We start from the raw sequence: 15,323 nt of genomic DNA on the forward strand, positions 1-15,323 counted from the left end.
AGCCTCACGGGCCCCTGGGACTGACGGAGTGACAAATATCGACCTCAAGAACTTTCCATCAGAGTGGTCAACGTTCATCAGCTTGGTTTTCAGAAAATGTGCCACCTCAAGATCGCTTCCGAGGTCTTGGACTTCGTCGGTGGTGGTCCCAATTTTCACGAAGGGCGACAGGGCAGATCTATGAAACTACCGACCAATCGCTCTCCTTGACACCATCGGTAAAATGTTCTGGATGCTCTTACTACAGAAATTCCAAGAATGGGCTAAGACTGTCCCCAGCGCCGACCCCTTCCAAGCAGGTTTTAGAAAAAGCATGGGAACAACAGTAAACATCATGCTGCTCAGCATTTTAAAAAGCAAAATTCAGGAAGATCCCACAAGGGTGTACTTAGCGTTCATAGACCTCACTCAGGCCTTCGACCAAGTCGACAGATCTTTGCTATGGACAAAACTTCAGGCCTGCAACTGCCCGGAATAGATTCTTGGTCCAATAAAAGTGCTCCACTCTGCAACATTGATGAGGGTCAAACTCAACAAAAATGGCCTCTTATCTGAAGAAATTCCAACGAGCAGAGGGGTAAAGAAAGGCTGCCCCCTGACCCCGCACTTTTTATAGCCTTTCTAGGGAACTACAAAGATTCAGCCAGTGCCATCAGAGCTTTTCCACCAAAAATCAGAGGCAAGCCTGTGCCCTGAATACTATATGCCGACGACATTACACTGTTAGACCAAACCCCGGTCTGCCTACAACGCCACTGACAAACTTTTCATATTACATTGGTCAGAATAAGCTGGAAATTAACAAAAAGAAAACGAAGATCATGATACTAGAAAGAAAAGCAAAAAGATTGAACACTCTGCACTAGCAAATCGAAAATGTCAAAATTGAAATAGTCAGTGAATCTAAATATCTGGGAGTAATGGTCTACAGCTCCAGAGCAGAACTGAGCATTAAAAGATACATCTGGACAAAAGCACGCTCACTGACGAAACAAGCGCGAATGATGGACAAGAAATGTGGGCACTTCTCCTTAATGCCAGTTTTTAAGTTCTACAAGGCAAAAGTTGTTACCTCTCTAGTCTACGCTGCTGAGGCTATGCTGCCAATGATACCGGAAGGAATTTGGCAGAAAATTGAGGGCTACTTTTTGGAGATCTGTGATGACCCTACCTAAATCAACTTCGCTCCCTGCGATTAGGATAGAGCTCGGTCTCATCTCTTTAAAGGCAATAGTTGAATCCAGCAGCATGTCACTGTTCAGGAAAACCCTACTACCTGATGCGTTGCCTTTATACAAACTGATCAATAAAGAAACTAACAAAGGTGGTTGCAAAATGTTGATAAAATGGGCATTCCGAAAAAGGGATCAACTTGATCTATTTGCTTGTACAGAGGATGACCTGATTCGAAATCCACTCAGAATCAAAAAGAAATTAGAGGAGCTAGATTGGATTGCCACGCTAGAAAAGGCTAGCAAGAACAAACTCTTAAACCACTTACCAATGCACTCAATGAAAGTGAACGATACAACGGAAATGTATAAGAGATTCCCGAATAGACCCTTAAGGCAGATCTTTCTGAGAGCACGACTAAACTTACTGCCTAGGAATGAAATTCTTCATGTAAGAGGTCTTTCGAGCTTTAACACCTGCAGGAACTGCAAAGAGGCCGATCAGATTGAATCGGACCGACATCTCCTAATGGCCTGTCCCACGCTTTGAGAAACGAGACTGGCCTATCTCTCGCCAGTCCTAGATGCCTTCACCATCCGAGAATAAGATACATGGTGGCCGTGGCTTATAAGTGGACAAAAAACTGCATGGTCAATTGCCACTGCAGAAATCTTATACTGGAACCCACAAACAATCTCGGACATGAAGTTTTTAAAGACCATTGAAAAAGAAATTGATGGTATCTATGCAGAAAAGGAAGTCGCCCACATCATTATTTGCTGGGACTTAAACACCAAGTGTCCCAGATTGCCCACCTGCAAGAAACAACCAAAAACGCAAGCTGAAAAGAGAGGCACGCTTTGGTCAGAGCTGATGGACTCACAAGGTTGTTATAACATTGACCAGGCTTTCCCTGACCCGGACCGCCATCCACCGTGGGAAAGAGAAAACTCTGTGGTGACAATCGATCACATCTTTGCGCCGGAAAGCATGCTGAAGCTGGTAACTTCCTTTGAAGTTATCAGAACTGCAGCAAGCGACCACAAACTTTTGAGAGCGACTTGGGCCTCACCCACTCGTCCCATCCTATCTCTGTCGCTGCCCACCGAATGCAACATTCGAGGCAATCGCCTTAAGCTTACAGCCAATAGAATCAAAGATCTGATGTTCAATTATCAAAGACAGCTGGATCATAACAAATACACCCTTCCAGCAGAACCAGACTACCAGCCTCTTATGAGCCGCTATAAGATAGCAACGAGAAAGAACGTTTCCTCACTGGACCCCACAACTCACCAATATGAAAAACTGTTGGTGGAAAAAGTCACCAACCTGAGACGCCTAAAACGAAAAGCAACTAACACGAAATTGCACATGGACCGAAGCGAGCTTAGAAATGAAACTTAAAAATACAAGTTGTGGATAAGAAATAACCAGATCTTATCTACCAAAGAGACTCAGAAGAGATGCTGAAAACACTGGCGGGAAAGAACGCTAGAGAATTCTGGACACTAATAAAAGCATCAGGCGCACACAACGAACCATCACAGTCAAACAACGTAAGCGAAGAAAGATGGATATCCCACTTCAAGGCTTTATTCACAGCCCCATCTGCAGACTACTACATCTCTCCTGACGACTCAGAATACCTCTGGGAAGAGTTCTCCAACGAAGAAGACATCATAACAATCATCCACAAGCTAAAAGCCTCACGGGCCCCTGGGACTGAGGGAGTGACAAATATCGACCTCAGGAACTTTCCATCAGAGTGGTCAACGTTCATCAGCTTGGTTTTCAGAAAATGTGCCACCTCAAGATCGCTTCCGAGGTCTTGGACTTCGTCGGTGGTGGTCCCAATTTTCACGAAGGGCGACAGGGCAGATCTATGAAACTACCGACCAATCGCTCTCCTTGACACCATCGGTAAAATGTTCTGGATGCTCTTACTACAGAAATTCCAAGAATGGGCTAAGACTGTCCCCAGCGCCGACCCCTTGCAAGCAGGTTTTAGAAAAAGCTTGGGAACAACAGTAAACATCATGCTGCTCAGCATTTTAAAAAGCAAAATTCAGGAAGATCCAACAAGGGTGTACTTAGCGTTCATAGACCTCACTCAGGCCTTCGACCAAGTCGACAGATCTTTGCTATGGACAAAACTTCAGGCCTGCAACTGCCCGGAATAGATTCTTGGTCCAATAAAAGTGCTCCACTCTGCAACATCGATGAGGGTCAAACTCAACAAAAATGGCCTCTTATCTGAAGAAATTCCAACGAGCAGAGGGGTAAAGAAAGGCTGCCCCCTGACCCTGCACTTTTTATAGCCTTTCTAGGGGACTACAAAGATTCAGCCAGTGCCATCAGAGCTTTTCCACCAAAAATCAGAGGCAAGCCTGTGCCCTGAATACTATTTGCCGACGACATTACACTGTTAGACCAAACCCCGGTCTGCCTACAACGCCACTGACAAACTTTTCAGATTACATTGGTGAGAATAAGCTGGAAATTAACAAAAAGAAAACGAAGATCATGATACTAGAAAGAAAAGCAAAAAGATTGAACACTCTGCACTAGCAACTCGAAAATGTCAAAATTGAAATAGTCAGTGAATCTAAATATCTGGGAGTAATGGTCTACAGCTCCAGAGCAGAACTGAGCATTAAATGATACATCTGGACAAAAGCACGCTCACTGACGAAACAAGCGCGAATGATGGACAAGAAATGTGGGCGCTTCTCCTTAATGCCAGTTTTTAAGTTCTACAAGGCAAAAGCTGTTACCTCTCTAGTCTACGCTGCTGAGGCTATGCTACCAATGATACCGGAAGGAATTTGGCAGAAAATTGAGGGCTACTTTTTGGAGATCGGTGATGACCCTACCTAAATCAACTTCGCTCCCTGCGATTAGGATAGAGCTCGGTCTCATCTCTTTAAAGGCAATAGTTGAATCCAGCAGCATGTCACTGTTCAGGAAAACCCTACTACCTGATGCGTTGCCTTTATACAAACTGATCAATAAAGAAACTAACAAAGGTGGTTGCAAAATGTTGATAAAATGGGCAATACGAAAAAGGGATCAACTTGATCTATTTGCTTGTACAGAGGATGACTTGATTCGAAATCCACTCAGAATCAAAAAGAAATTAGAGGAGCTAGATTGGATTGCCACGCTAGAAAAGGCTAGCAAGAGCAAACTCTTAAGCCACTTACCAATGCACTCAATGAAAGTGAACGATACAACGGAAATGTATAAGAGATTCCCGAATAGACCGTTAAGGCAGATCTTTCTGAGAGCACGACTAAACTTACTGCCTAGGAATGAAATTCTTCATGTAAGAGGTCTTTCGAGCTTTAACACCTGCAGGAACTGCAAAGAGGCCGATCGGATTGAATCGGACCGACATCTCCTAATGGCCTGTCCCGCGATTCGAGAAACGAGACAGGCCTATCTCTCGCCAGTCCTAGATGCCTTCACCATCCGAGAATAAGATACATGGTGGCCGTGGCTTATAAGTGGACAAAAAACTGCATGGTCAATTGCCACTGCAGAAATCTTATACTGGAACCCACAAACAATCTCGGACATGAAGTTTTTAAAGACCATTGAAAAAGAAATTGATGGTATCTATGCAGAAAAGGAAGTCGCCCACATCATTATTTGCTGGGACTTAAACGCCAAGTGTCCCAGATTGCCCACCTGCAAGAAACAACCAAAAACGCAAGCTGAAAAGAGAGGCACGCTTTGGTCAGAGCTGATGGATTCACAAGGTTGTTATAACATTGACCAGGCTTTCCCTGACCCGGACCGCCATCCAACGTGGGAAAGAGAAAACTCTGTGGTGACAATCGATCACATCGTTGCGCCGGAAAGCATGCTGAAGCTGGTAACCTCCTTTGAAGTTATCAGAACTGCAGCAAGCGACCACAACCTTTTGAGAGCGACTTGGGCCTCACCCACTCGTCCCAACCTATCTCTGTCGCTGCCCACCGAATGCAACATCCGAGGCAATCGCCTTAAGCTTACAGCCAATAGAATCAAAGATCTGATGTTCAATTATCAAAGACAGCTGGATCATAACAAATACAGCCTTCCAGCAGAACCAGACTACCAGCCTCTTCTGAGCCGCTATAAGATAGCGACGAGAAAGAACGTTTCCTCACTGGACCCCACAACTCACCAATATGAAAAACTGTTGGTGGAAAAAGTCACCAACCTGAGACGCCTAAAACGAAAAGCAACTAACACGAAATTGCACATGGACCGAAGCGAGCTTAGAAATGAAACTTAGAAATACAAGTCGTGGATAAGAAATCACCAGATTTTATCTACCAAAGAGACTCAGAAGAGATGCTGAAAAAACTGGCGGGAAAGAACGTTAGAGAATTCTGGACACTAATAAAAGCATCAGGCGCACACAACGAACCATCACAGTCAAACAACGTAAGCGAAGAAAGATGGATATCCCACTTCAAGGCTTTATTCAGAACCCCATCTGCAGACTACTACATCTCTCCTGACGACCCAGAATCTCTCTGGGAAGAGTTCTCCAACGAAGAAGACATCATAACAATCATCCACAAGCTAAAAGCCTCACGGGCCCCTGGGCCTGACGGAGTGACAAATATCGACCTCAAGAACTTTCCATCAGAGTGGTCAACGTTCATCAGCTTGGTTTTCAGAAAATGTGCCACCTCAAGATCGCTTCCGAGGTCTTGGACTTCGTCGGTGGTGGTCCCAATTTTCACGAAGGGGGACAGGGCAGATCTATGAAACTACCGACCAATCTCTCTCCTTGACACCATCGGTAAAATGTTCTGGATGCTCTTACTACAGAAATTCCAAGAATAGTCTAAGACTGTCCCCAGCGCCGACCCCTTCCAAGCAGGTTTTAGAAAAAGCTTGGGAACAACAGTAAACATCATACTGCTCAGCATTTTAAAAAGCAAAATTCAGGAAGATCCCACAAGGGTGTACTTAGCGTTCATAGACCTCACTCAGGCCTTCGACCAAGTCGACAGATCTTTGCTATGGACAAAACTTCAGGCCTGCAACTGCCCGGAATAGATTCTTGGTCCAATAAAAGTGCTCCACTCTGCAACATCGATGAGGGTCAAACTCAACAAAAATGGCCTCTTATCGAAAGAAATTCCAACGAGCAGAGGGGTAAAGAAAGGCTGCCCCCTGACCCTGCACTTTTTATAGCCTTTCTAGGGGACTACAAAGATTCAGCTAATGCCATCAGAGCTTTTCCACCAAAAATCAGAGGCAAGCCTGTGCCCTGAATACTATATGCCGTCGACATTACACTGTTAGACCAAAGCCCGGTCTGCTTACAACGCCACTGACAAACTTGTCAGATTACATTGGTCAGAATAAGCTGGAAATTAACAAAAAGAAAACGAAGATCATGATACTAGAAAGAAAAGCAAAAAGATTGAACACTCTGCACTAGCAACTCGAAAATGTCAAAATTGAAATAGTCAGTGAATCTAAATATCTGGGAGTAATGGTCGACAGCTCCAGAGCAGAACTGAGCATTAGAAGATACATCTGGACAAAAGCACGCTCACTGACGAAACAAGCGCGAATGATGGACAAGAAATGTGGGCGCTTCTCCTTAATGCCAGTTTTTAAGTTCTACAAGGCAAAAGTTGTTACCTCTCTAGTCTACGCTGCTGAGGCTATGCCAATGATACCGGAAGGAATTTGGCAGAAAATTGAGGGCTACTTTTTGGAGATCGGTGAACACCCTACCTAAATCAACTTCGCTCCCTGCGATTAGGATAGAGCTCGGTCTCATCTCTTTAAAGGCAATAGTTGAATCCAGCAGCATGTCACTGTTCAGGAAAACCCTACTACCTGATGCGTTGCCTTTATACAAACTGATCAATAAAGAAACTAACAAAGGTGGTTGCAAAATGTTGATAAAATGGGCAATCTGAAAAAGGGATCAACTTGATCTATTTGCTTGTACAGAGGATGACTTGATTCGAAATCCACTCAGAATCAAAAAGAAATTAGAGGAGCTAGATTGGATTGCCACGCTAGAAAAGGCTAGCAAGAGCAAACTCTTAAGCCACTTACCAATGCACTCAATGAAAGTGAACGATACAACGGAAATATATAAGAGATTCCCGAATAGACCCTTAAGGCAGATCTTTCTGAGAGCACGGCTAAACTTACTGCTTAGGAATGAAATTCTTCATGTAAGAGGTCTTTCGAGCTTTAACACCTGCAGGAACTGCAAAGAGGCCGATCAGATTGAATCGGAACGACATCTCCTAATGGCCTGTCCCGCGCTTCGAGAAACGAGACGGGCCTATCTCTCGCCAGTCCTAGATGCCTTCACCATCCGAGAATAAGATACATGGTGGCCGTGGCTTATAAGTGGACAAAAAACTGCATGGTCAATTGCCACTGCAGAAATCTTATACTGGAACCCACAAACAATCTCGGACATGAAGTTTTTAAAGACCATTGAAAAAGAAATTGATGGTATCTATGCAGAAAAGGAAGTCGCCCACATCATTATTTGCTGGGACTTAAACGCCAAGTGTCCCAGATTGCCCACCTGCAAGAAACAACCAAAAACGCAAGCTGAAAAGAGAGGCACGCTTTGGTCAGAGCTGATGGATTCACAAGGTTGTTATAACATTGACCAGGCTTTCCCTGACCCGGACCGCCATCCAACGTGGGAAAGAGAAAACTCTGTGGTGACAATCGATCACATCGTTGCGCCGGAAAGCATGCTGAAGCTGGTAACCTCCTTTGAAGTTATCAGAACTGCAGCAAGCGACCACAACCTTTTGAGAGCGACTTGGGCCTCACCCACTCGTCCCAACCTATCTCTGTCGCTGCCCACCGAATGCAACATCCGAGGCAATCGCCTTAAGCTTACAGCCAATAGAATCAAAGATCTGATGTTCAATTATCAAAGACAGCTGGATCATAACAAATACAGCCTTCCAGCAGAACCAGACTACCAGCCTCTTCTGAGCCGCTATAAGATAGCGACGAGAAAGAACGTTTCCTCACTGGACCCCACAACTCACCAATATGACAAACTGTTGGTGGAAAAAGTCACCAACCTGAGACGCCTAAAACGAAAAGCAACTAACACGAAATTGCACATGGACCGAAGCGAGCTTAGAAATGAAACTTAGAAATACAAGTCGTGGATAAGAAATCACCAGATCTTACCTACCAAAGAGACTCAGAAGAGATGCTGAAAAAACTGGCGGGAAAGAACGCTAGAGAATTCTGGACACTAATAAAAGCATCAGGCGCACATAACGAACCATCACAGTCAAACAACGTAAGCGAAGAAAGATGGATATCCCACTTCAAGGCTTTATTCAGAACCCCATCTGCAGACTACTACATCTCTCCTGACGACCCAGAATCCCTCTGGGAAGAGTTCTCCAACGAAGAAGACATCATAACAATCATCCACAAGCTAAAAGCCTCACGGGCCCCTGGGCCTGACGGAGTGACAAATATCGACCTCAAGAACTTTCCATCAGAGTGGTCAACGTTCATCAGCTTGGTTTTCAGAAAATGTGCCACCTCAAGATCGCTTCCGAGGTCTTGGACTTCGTCGGTGGTGGTCCCAATTTTCACGAAGGGCGACAGGGCAGATCTATGAAACTACCGACCAATCGCTCTCCTTGACACCATCGGTAAAATGTTCTGGATGCTCTTATTACAGAAATTCCAAGAATAGGCTAAGACTGTCCCCAGCGCCGACCCCTTCCAAGCAGGTTTTAGAAAAAGCTTGGGAACAACAGTAAACATCATACTGCTCAGCATTTTAAAAAGCAAAATTCAGGAAGATCCCACAAGGGTGTACTTAGCGTTCATAGACCTCACTCAGGCCTTCGACCAAGTCGACAGATCTTTGCTATGGACAAAACTTCAGGCCTGCAACTGCCCGGAATAGATTCTTGGTCCAATAAAAGTGCTCCACTCTGCAACATCGATGAGGGTCAAACTCAACAAAAATGGCCTCTTATCGAAAGAAATTCCAACGAGCAGAGGGGTAAAGAAAGGCTGCCCCCTGACCCTGCACTTTTTATAGCCTTTCTAGGGGACTACAAAGATTCAGCCAGTGCCATCAGACCTTTTCCATCACAAATCAGAGGCAAGCCTTTGCCCTGAATACTATATGCCGACGACATTACACTGTTAGACCAAAGCCCGGTCTGCCTACAACGCCACTGACAAACTTGTCAGATTACATTGGTCAGAATAAGCTGGAAATTAACAAAAAGAAAACGAAGATCATGATACTAGAAAGAAAAGCAAAAAGATTGAACACTCTGCACTAGCAACTCTAAAATGTCAAAATTGAAATAGTCAGTGAATCTAAATATCTGGGAGTAATGGTCGACAGCTCCAGAGCAGAACTGAGCATTAGAAGATACATCTGGACAAAAGCACGCTCACTGACGAAACAAGCGCGAATGATGGACAAGAAATGTGGGCGCTTCTCCTTAATGCCAGTTTTTAAGTTCTACAAGGCAAAAGTTGTTACCTCTCTAGTCTACGCTGCTGAGGCTATGCCAATGATACCGGAAGGAATTTGGCAGAAAATTGAGGGCTACTTTTTGGAGATCGGTGAACACCCTACCTAAATCAACTTCGCTCCCTGCGATTAGGATAGAGCTCGGTCTCATCTCTTTAAAGGCAATAGTTGAATCCAGCAGCATGTCACTGTTCAGGAAAACCCTACTACCTGATGCGTTGCCTTTATACAAACTGATCAATAAAGAAACTAACAAAGGTGGTTGCAAAATGTTGATAAAATGGGCAATCTGAAAAAGGGATCAACTTGATCTATTTGCTTGTACAGAGGATGACTTGATTCGAAATCCACTCAGAATCAAAAAGAAATTAGAGGAGCTAGATTGGATTGCCACGCTAGAAAAGGCGAGCAAGAGCAAACTCTTAAGCCACTTACCAATGCACTCAATGAAAGTGAACGATACAACGGAAATATATAAGAGATTCCCGAATAGACCCTTAAGGCAGATCTTTCTGAGAGCACGGCTAAACTTACTGCTTAGGAATGAAATTCTTCATGTAAGAGGTCTTTCGAGCTTTAACACCTGCAGGAACTGCAAAGAGGACGATCAGATTGAATCGGACCGACATCTCCTAATGGCCTGTCCCGCGCTTCGAGAAACGAGACGGGCCTATCTCTCGCCAGTCCTAGATGGCTTCACCATCTGAGAATAAGATACATGGTGGCCGTGTCTTATAAGTGGACAAAAAAACTGCATGGTCAATTGCCACTGCAGAAATGTTATACTGGAACCCACAAACAATCTCGGACATGAAGTTTTTAAAGACCATTAAAAAGACATTGATGATATCTATGCAGAAAAGGAAGTCGCCCACATCGTTATTTGCAGGGACTTAAACGCCAAGTGTCCCAGATTGCCCACCTGCAAGAAACAACCAAAAGCACCAGCTGAAAAGAGAGGCGTGCTTTGGTCAGAGCTGATGGATTCACGAGGTTGTTATAACATTGACCAGGCTTTCCCTGACCCGGACCGCCATCCAACGTGGGAAAGAGAAAACTCTATGGCGACAATTGATCACATCTTTGCGCCGGAAAGCATGCTGAAGCTGGTAACCTCCTTTGAAGTTATCAGGACTGCAGCAAGCGACCACAACCTGTTGAGAGCAACTTGGGCCTCACCCACTCGTCCCATCCTATCTCTGTCGCTGCCCACCGAATGCAACATCCGAGGCAATCGCCTTAAGCTTACAGCCAATAGAATCAAAGATCTGACGTTCAATTATCAAAGACAGCTGGATCATAACAAATCCAGCCTTCCAGCAGAACCAGACTACCAGCCTCTTCTGAGCCCCTATAAGTAGGCAACGAGAAAAAACTTTTCCTCACTGGACCCCACAACTCACCAATATGACAAACTGTTGGTGGAAAAAGGCACCTAGCTGAGACGCCTAAAACGAAAAGCTAACATGAAATTGCACATGGACCGAAGCAAGCTTAGAAATGAAACTTAGAAATACAAGTCGTGGATAAAAAATCACTGGATCTCATTCTACCAAAGAGACTCAGAAGAGATGCTGAGAAAACTGGCGGGAAAGAACGCTAGAGAATTCTGGACACTAATAAAAGCATCAGGCGCACACAACGAACCATCACAGTCAAACAACGTAAGCGAAGAAAGATGGATATCCCACTTCAAGGCTTTATTCACAGCCCCATCTGCAGACTACTACATCTCTCCTGACGACTCAGAATCCCTCTGGGTAGAGTTCTCCAACGAAGAAGACATCATCCACAAGCTAAAAGCCTCACGGGCCCCTGGGCTTGACGGAGTGACAAATATCGACCTCAAGAACTTTCCATCAGAGTGGTCAACGTTCATCAGCTTGGTTTTCAGAAAATGTGCCACCTCAAGATCGCTTCCGAGGTCTTGGACTTCGTCGGTGGTGGTCCCAATTTTCACAAAGGGCGACAGGGCAGATCTATGAAACTACCGACCAATCGCTCTCCTTGACACCATCGGGAAAATGTTCTGGATGCTCTTACTACAGAAATTCCAAGAATGGGCTAAGACTGTCCCCAGCGCCGACCCCTTCCAAGCAGGTTTTAGAAAAAGCTTGGGAACAACAGTAAACATCATGCTGCTCAGCATTTTAAAAAGCAAAATTCAGGAAGATCCCACAAGGGTGTACTTAGCGTTCATAGACCTCACTCAGGCCTTCGACCAAGTGGACAGATCTTTGCTATGGACAAAACTTCAGGCCTGCAACTGCCCGGAATAGATTCTTGGTCCAATAAAAGTGCTCCACTCTGCAACATCGATGAGGGTCAAACTCAACAAAAATGGCCTCTTATCTGAAGAAATTCCAACAAGCAGAGGGGTAAAGAAAGGCTGCCCCCTGTCCCGCACTTTTTATAGCCTTTCTAGGGGACTACAAAGATTCAGCCAGTGCCATCAGAGCTTTTCCACCAAAAATCAGAGGCAAGCCTGTGCCCTGAATACTATATGCCGACGACATTACACTGTTAGACCAAACCCCGGTCTGCCTACAACGCCACTGACAAACTTGTCAGATTACATTGGTCAGAATAAGCTGGAAATTAACAAAAAGAAAACAAAGATCATGATACTAGAAAGAAAAGCAAAAAGATTTAACACTCTGCACTAGCAAATCGAAAATGTCAAAATTGAAATAGTCAGTGAATCTAAATATCTGGGAGTAATGGTCGACAGCTCCAGAGCAGAACTGAGCATTAGAAGATACATCTGGACAAAAGCACGCTCACTGACGAAACAAGCGCGAATGATGGACAAGAAATGTGGGCGCTTCTCCTTAATGCCAGTTTTTAAGTTCTACAAGGCAAAAGTTGTTACCTCTCTAGTCTACGCTGCTGAGGCTATGCCAATGATACCGGAAGGAATTTGGCAGAAAATTGAGGGCTACTTTTTGGAGATCGGTGAACACCCTACCTAAATCAACTTCGCTCCCTGCGATTAGGATAGAGCTCGGTCTCATCTCTTTAAAGGCAATAGTTGAATCCAGCAGCATGTCACTGTTCAGGAAAACCCTACTACCTGATGCGTTGCCTTTATACAAACTGATCAATAAAGAAACTAACAAAGGTGGATGCAAAATGTTGATAAAATGGGCAATCTGAAAAAGGGATTAACTTGATCTATTTGCTTGTACAGAGGATGACTTGATTCGAAATCCACTCAGAATCAAAAAGAAATTAGAGGAGCTAGATTGGATTGCCACGCTAGAAAAGGCTAGCAAGAGCAAACTCTTAAGCCACTTACCAATGCACTCAATGAAAGTGAACGATACAACGGAAATATATAAGAGATTCCCGAATAGACCCTTAAGGCAGATCTTTCTGAGAGCACGGCTAAACTTACTGCTTAGGAATGAAATTCTTCATGTAAGAGGTCTTTCGAGCTTTAACACCTGCAGGAACTGCAAAGAGGCCGATCAGATTGAATCGGAACGACATCTCCTAATGGCCTGTCCCGCGCTTCGAGAAACGAGACGGGCCTATCTCTCGCCAGTCCTAGATGCCTTCACCATCCGAGAATAAGATACATGGTGGCCGTGGCTTATAAGTGGACAAAAAACTGCATGGTCAATTGCCACTGCAGAAATCTTATACTGGAACCCACAAACAATCTCGGACATGAAGTTTTTAAAGACCATTGAAAAAGAAATTGATGGTATCTATGCAGAAAAGGAAGTCGCCCACATCATTATTTGCTGGGACTTAAACGCCAAGTGTCCCAGATTGCCCACCTGCAAGAAACAACCAAAAACGCAAGCTGAAAAGAGAGGCACGCTTTGGTCAGAGCTGATGGATTCACAAGGTTGTTATAACATTGACCAGGCTTTCCCTGACCCGGACCGCCATCCAACGTGGGAAAGAGAAAACTCTGTGGTGACAATCGATCACATCGTTGCGCCGGAAAGCATGCTGAAGCTGGTAACCTCCTTTGAAGTTATCAGAACTGCAGCAAGCGACCACAACCTTTTGAGAGCGACTTGGGCCTCACCCACTCGTCCCAACCTATCTCTGTCGCTGCCCACCGAATGCAACATCCGAGGCAATCGCCTTAAGCTTACAGCCAATAGAATCAAAGATCTGATGTTCAATTATCAAAGACAGCTGGATCATAACAAATACAGCCTTCCAGCAGAACCAGACTACCAGCCTCTTCTGAGCCGCTATAAGATAGCGACGAGAAAGAACGTTTCCTCACTGGACCCCACAACTCACCAATATGACAAACTGTTGGTGGAAAAAGTCACCAACCTGAGACGCCTAAAACGAAAAGCAACTAACACGAAATTGCACATGGACCGAAGCGAGCTTAGAAATGAAACTTAGAAATACAAGTCGTGGATAAGAAATCACCAGATCTTACCTACCAAAGAGACTCAGAAGAGATGCTGAAAAAACTGGCGGGAAAGAACGCTAGAGAATTCTGGACACTAATAAAAGCATCAGGCGCACACAACGAACCATCACAGTCAAACAACGTAAGCGAAGAAAGATGGATATCCCACTTCAAGGCTTTATTCAGAACCCCATCTGCAGACTACTACATCTCTCCTGACGACCCAGAATCCCTCTGGGAAGAGTTCTCCAACGAAGAAGACATCATAACAATCATCCACAAGCTAAAAGCCTCACGGGCCCCTGGGCCTGACGGAGTGACAAATATCGACCTCAAGAACTTTCCATCAGAGTGGTCAACGTTCATCAGCTTGGTTTTCAGAAAATGTGCCACCTCAAGATCGCTTCCGAGGTCTTGGACTTCGTCGGTGGTGGTCCCAATTTTCACGAAGGGCGACAGTGCAGATCTATGAAACTACCGACCAATCGCTCTCCTTGACACCATCGGTAAAATGTTCTGGATGCTCTTATTACAGAAATTCCAAGAATAGGCTAAGACTGTCCCCAGCGCCGACCCCTTCCAAGCAGGTTTTAGAAAAAGCTTGGGAACAACAGTAAACATCATACTGCTCAGCATTTTAAAAAGCAAAATTCAGAAAGATCCCACAAGGGTGTACTTAGCGTTCATAGACCTCACTCAGGCCTTCGACCAAGTCGACAGATCTTTGCTATGGACAAAACTTCAGGCCTGCAACTGCCCGGAATAGATTCTTGGTCCAATAAAAGTGCTCCACTCTGCAACATCGATGAGGGTCAAACTCAACAAAAATGGCCTCTTATCGAAAGAAATTCCAACGAGCAGAGGGGTAAAGAAAGGCTGCCCCCTGACCCTGCACTTTTTATAGCCTTTCTAGGGGACTACAAAGATTCAGCCAGTGCCATCAGACCTTTTCCATCACAAATCAGAGGCAAGCCTTTGCCCTGAATACTATATGCCGACGACATTACACTGTTAGACCAAAGCCGGTCTGCCTACAACGCCACTGACAAACTTGTCAGATTACATTGGTCGGAATAAGCTGGAAATTAACAAAAAGAAAACGAAGATCATGATACTAGAAAGAAAAGCAAAAAGATTGAACACTCTGCACTAGCAACTCTAAAATGTCAAAATTGAAATAGTCAGTGAATCTAAATATCTGGGAGTAATGGTCGACAGCTCCAGAGCAGAACTGAGCATTAG

Source organism: Ambystoma mexicanum, chromosome 14, assembly GCF_040938575.1.
Source record: "Ambystoma mexicanum isolate Mex_15411 chromosome 14, UKY_AmexF1_1, whole genome shotgun sequence".
Taxonomy (NCBI): Eukaryota; Metazoa; Chordata; class Amphibia; order Caudata; family Ambystomatidae; genus Ambystoma; species Ambystoma mexicanum.